Source organism: Pelophylax lessonae, assembly GCF_965119305.1.
Source record: "Pelophylax lessonae genome assembly, chromosome: 1".
In the NCBI taxonomy this organism is placed as follows: Eukaryota; Metazoa; Chordata; class Amphibia; order Anura; family Ranidae; genus Pelophylax; species Pelophylax lessonae.
In genome coordinates, this window is record NC_138768.1 from 275,006,145 (window position 1) to 275,012,280 (window position 6,136).

The following is a 6,136-nucleotide window of genomic DNA, read 5'->3' on the forward strand; positions in this document are numbered from 1 at the left end:
TTTTTTTTTTTTGCCTCTCTAGCTTTCCAACCGCCCTCTCTATGGTACTTCCTCCCGAGTCTTCAGGTGTTTTGTCAGAATAGCGTCACTTCCGTTACCTATTCTGACGGGTTCACTTTTCTGACAGAACACCGGAATGGACGTCTAGAGTCAATTGAAAGAAAGTGACGGGAATGTATTATAGGACACAAACTGTGGAAACGTAGCAGCGCATTCCTCACTTCCTAATTTGAGACGGATGTGTAAAATAATATGTGTGGAGAATAGGAGAGCCATGTGACAATTTGCCAGCTTGGAAAGTGTGCGGAGCCTGGCAGGAGAGCCCGCCCTCCTAATGCTGGATGTTGATAGCAGGTGGTATCAGGCAGGTCTCCCCATCATTTCTATGAATGGAGCCAAAGTATGGAAACACTGCGGAAGTGCGAATGTACTTAGGGACTGTAAAAAATGTCATTGACCTTTGGTAACATATATAGGAGGATGGTTCACCCTATCTCCATTGAGCTGCATTGATATACAGAAGCAATTATTTTTCTTGTCTTCTGTTAACCACTTTACCACCGGAGGATTTTGCTGTCTTACGTCCAGGCCACTTTGTGCGATTCGGCACTGTGTGACTTTAACTGACAATTGTGCGGTCGTGCAACGCCGTACCTAAGCAAAATTTAAGTCCTTTTTTTCCTACAAACAGAGCTTTCTTTTGGTGGTATTTGATCACCTTTGCGATTTTTACTTTTTGCGCAAAAAGAGCGTCAATTTTGAAAAAAGAACAATATTTTTCACATTTTTTTATATGACATTCCCCCCCCCCCCCCCCAAAAAAATGTAAAAATCGAAATTTTTTAAAATTTTTGGCCAATTTTTTTTCTGCTACCTATGTTTGGTTAAAAAAAAATCACAATAAGCATATTTTGATTGGTTTGCGCAAAAGTTATTGCGTTTACTAACTAAGGGAAAGATTTCTGTCATTTTTGGTGTTTTTTTTTTTGAGTAATGGCGGCGATCTGCGATTTTTTTTTTGCGGGACTGCGACATTGCGGCGGACAGATCGGACCCTTGAGTGACATTTTTGACACTTACTTACCAGTGACATTACTACAGTAATCAGTGCTATAAATATGCACTGTTACTGTAAAAATGACACTGGCAGGGAAGGGGTTAATTTTATTGGAGAGGGAGGGGTTAATGTATGTCTGGTGCTTACTAACATGTGTGAGGGGAGGTGACTGTGTGACACAGGGACAGATCGCATGTTCAGCTATGCTGAACCCTGCAATCTGTCACTGTCTGTCACTTAGGAGATCCGCCCACTTTGTTTACACAAGCGGGCGGATCTCCAAACTCGATTCCCAGACGATCGGGGAAGAGCAGCGGCGATCGCCTCTGCTCCTCCCCTGGCCCGACTCCCGCTGTGACTGAATACAGCGGGAGCGAGCCTCCGGCGGCGTGCAAGCGCCGCCCACAAGGGGAGGAGTCCAGCATAGTAGGTCTACGTCGCTGGACGGGAACGAGCCACTGTGCCATTAAGTGGTTAAACAACACTGGTGGGTTGCAACCAAAAAGTTAATGGATGCCTAGCTGACATCAGTAAGCCATAGTAAGCAAAGATAATGTGGCACAGATCCAGCTTATGAATTCAAAACGTAAGTACATCCATATACTCCTGTGTGAGCAACCACAAATCCCTTCCCGTATGGGGAACCGCCGCCATGGTTGCTACAGTTCCAATGGCTTACTTTTCATTCCATTATATGCTCCATCCACTCCTTTTGTGATCCACACTACCCTCCTCGTTAGCTACATTTGACGCTATTGCGTTTTTCTTCTTTTACAGCAATATACAGAATACTTTACTATAACGCTCCAGACGAAGCTAATTATGGCGAAACCTGTCGAGCAATGTGAATGATAACAATGTGAATGACTGAATACAGCATCAACTGATCTTGTTGGATGGCAGTCTCATCTTCTGTCACCCTTCGTTAAGATCTTCTTGATATGAAGTATTTACTTACACTCATTATTAAGAATTCTTTGTCATATATAGTTGGATATTCTGTATTAAGCAAATATCAATTCTACTACTATAACAATGTATGTGTGCCTTAATTAAGGTCAATATTTAGATTTTATTGTATTCCCCGGTTTTTATAAGAATTTATCTATAAAAATTGATTTTACAATATTTGTGTGCCAAAAAATCCTTACTTTACAGAACAGGTAAGTATAACATGTTTATTATTTAAATTTTTTTTTAAAAAGCCTTTAGTATCACTTTAGCAGAACCGTGGTAACTGCAGATCAAACAGAAGTTAAAATGGCAGCTTCCTTGGCTGTAAAGGGTAGGAGGATTTTGTTCCACTTTAAGTGTGACTAGAGCTTTATATAACCCAGAAACTCAACAGGAAGTGGTAGAAATTCTTTTCAACAGGGACACATGCAAAAATAAAAAGTTGATAGAGGTTCTAACGTTTCCACATTCTATCAAAAAGCTAAATAAAATATTTTGACTGGAAATCCCTTACTTTAACACACAATACACAACTTGGGTTAAAGCGGAACTCCACCCCAAAAGGGGAAGTTCTGCTTTATGGACTCGTCCCCTGCTCCTCTTGCACAATTGGCACTTTTGGGGGGGGGGGGTGCAGATTTTTTTAAACTCAGTAGGTAAACTTTTTGTAGCTGCTGACTTTTATTTTTTTGAAAGATGCCTGGAGCTCCTCTTTAAAGAGTGTCTAATGGTAAAACGTTTTTCTAATATACTTTAACCACTACGGTGGTTTGTCATAGAGCAAGGGTGTAAATACAAGGGGTGCAGAATGTACCATCCAGTGCACTGCAGAACATTGAAGACATGCAGGAGGTCATGCAGTGTGAATGAGTCCTTAAAGGAAGGGACCGTTGCTGACCTCTTCATCTGCATGGATAATTGTTCTCAGCCAAAGATTTTTTTTTTTTTTCACATTTCACGGCCACAGACCAGTTTTAAACATACTTGAAAAAAATGTGAATTTACAGCCCAAATAAAAGAAATCACCCCCAAGTTAGATGCTAGGTAGGGGGTCAAAAACAGTATAAATGATAGTGCTCAGCAGAATCTGGAAGCCTCTTATGTGATCAGGTCAAAAATGCCCTGCCATAAATAGCCTAGAGGAATACACATCTGTTAGACAGGTTAGTGATCTATTATATTGACATACAGATGAATTCTTATGGTAATGCAGATACATTAATAAAAAATGGTTGCACTCATGTTTAAAAAAATAACAATCAGAGATCAAACATGCCTGAAAATTATGAGATGCAGAAGACAGATGGTGAACTTTACATTTCCCAAGGATACATGCATAAGATTTATATCATGCTTGATGTCTATATGAAATAATACATTGGCTGTTGGACTGTAAAATCTAGTCATCTGGAAATATAGATATAGTTAAAATAGCTAACATTAAAGCAGTGTCTGCTAAAGTATAATAAAACACTGCAGCACTCCTATAACACACCCCTAAACAACATATTCTAATACCCTGGTGCCCAACCAGTGGCTCAGGGGTCGCATGCAGCCCTTTGGCCCCTTATTGTGTGGTCCTTGAACCTCTGCAGACAATAGTCTGTGTTTTTCTTACCTATGTCTTTACTTGCTAGTGAAAGAAAATATTCTTTATACTGTTTATTTTTTTTTTTCTGTGCTGTTTATCCCTTTTCTTTTTCCATGTTTTTTCCTCTGAGCTTATATAATGGATCTTGCTATGGCACAAGTATATTAAAGGGGGCTGTAGGGAGCATAGGTGTGGAAGTTCTAATTTGTAAAGAGGCTGCAGTAACAGTGGTCTCATATAATGTGTCTTCTGAAGAATGCTAATAAGTTACACAGGGCTCTCTACAAACAGCAGTGATGTGCAGCTTTTTTAATGCCTGCAAAGCAGGAAGAAGGAACTGGCCAATTGCTTAGAAAAAAACAGCACACAGTACACACAGTATCTCACAAAAGTGAGTACACCCCTCACATTTTTGTAAATATTTTATTATACCTTTTCATGTAACAACACTGAAGAAATGACACTTTGCTACAATGTAAAGTAGTGAGTGTACAGCTTGTATAACAGTGTAAATTTGCTGTCCCCTCGTATGACAAAATTCAACTTCAGAAGTGATGACACGTGTTGAATTGTTTTGTATGCATTCTTTAATTTCCAAGCATGCGTAGTCTTGCTCTTATGATTTTTTTCGGACGAAAACGGTACTAACTAAATGAAAATCAGACGTTGTGTTCACGTACGATTTTATAGCCTGCACATCCAGTTTTTTTCGTACGAAAATTCATAATTGGCTGTCGAAAGCACTATACTAATGATCCGAAAAGGGGCAGATTGTCAGACGAAATTTTAATTCTGATTTTCTTATTGTGTGTGATTTTCTTATCGCCTTTAGTCAGTCCCTCATTGAAAAATTGAAGGAGCTGAGTGGAAAATTGTCGTCTGAACAGCAGCTGCGTCTAATCAGATGGAGCCGCTGTTCGAGTATTCTGACAGGCACTGGCTGCTGCTGACAGAATACAATAGATGCAGCGGGAGATTTCTCCATCTGCGCTTTATAACGTGGATGGGGGGGGATCTGCGAAACTATTTTTGTTCAGGTTAAAGGAATATAACCAGTGTTGGGTGTAACTAGTTACAAAGTAACTAATTACAGTAACTACATTACTTTTTTGGGTAACTAGTTACAATACTAATATTGGTAACTACACTACTTTACTAGGCTATAGGAAGTAACTACACTACTTTACTAGGCTATAGGAACGCGCTTTCCTGTGTTACCCAAGCCGTGCGATACAATTGTTATTTTGAAGAATAGAGAGGGATGAAGTTTATGACTTTTTGTTGCACTTTATGTTTTATTCTGTTTTTTCAGGTTTTGTTCTCATGTTTCCCAAAGCCTGTGTTTATACAATAAACTCTATGCAGAAAGAGTGTCATGTATCTTCTTCTACACGGTCAATTAAGAAAGAGGAAAGTAAAGTAATAAGTAGTGAAGTTACTTTTCAAATGCAGTAACTAGTAAAGTAATCTCATTACAATTTACAGAAGTAACTAGTAACTAGTAACTAATTACATTTTTTGAGTAACTACCCCAACACTGAATATAACCTATTGTATGTATATGCATCCAAGTTTAGGCTGATGTCAGAAGGAAAGCTCACCAGCAGAAGAAGCTGTCTGTCTGTACCAATAGAATTGCTCCCCTTGTAGCCAGATGCAGCAAGATGTCGTTCTGTTGCTGGTCCAAACATTGCTGGATCTTGTTTGCTAGTGACAGGAGTAAAATTTCATGTCCACAGCTACAGAGGGAGTGGTCCCTAGGGACAAACAGGTGGCCTCTTAGTTATCCTGGCCCTAGCAACCTACCTAACAAATTGCCAGTGGCCACCCGGCATTCTTTTTTTTTTCTTTTTTTTTTTACGGATCTGTATGCAGCGCAAGTTTACTGATCTTTGCAAAGCTGTGTGCATGGGTCCATAGAAAATAATACACCTGTGTCCAGATCAATAAAAAAGAAAGCATTTACGTAAAAAAAATCCTATGCTTTTTTGCAGCTGTGGGCATGAGCCCTTTGCAAGAAAAGCAGATCAGTTTGAATCAGTTGGTTAAAATGTGTATTTATAGATTCAATATCTTATGAGTAGATCTGAAATCCGTGATTATAAATGTAAGGATCTGTTACCCTCTAATGTCTGAATTTGTTAATGCTTGTAAATATGTTATGCATATGCTTCCTGGCCCTGGGTGCTTGGCTTTAAAACCCTGGAAGGAGGAAGGGGATAGAGAGAGAAAGTCTCAGCCATATGTCCTGTCCATGCTGCTGAACCCCAAGCCATAAGGGGCTATTATGCAACTTTTCCTATGTTCTTATAGTTTAACTGCAGCTTCTGAGTGTACAGTAAACCCCCTGTTATATCGCGGTTCAGTTTTTGCGGTCCCGGTATATTGCGTTTTTTTTTTTTCTGTAAGACCTATTAATAATATTTTACTAATTAAATTGTTAATTAAATATTTTTGTGTTTTCCATTGCTCTTGCTCTGTCTCTCAGTATCTTTTATGCGTTTAAATGTGTTTCTATTGTTTTAAAAATGTGT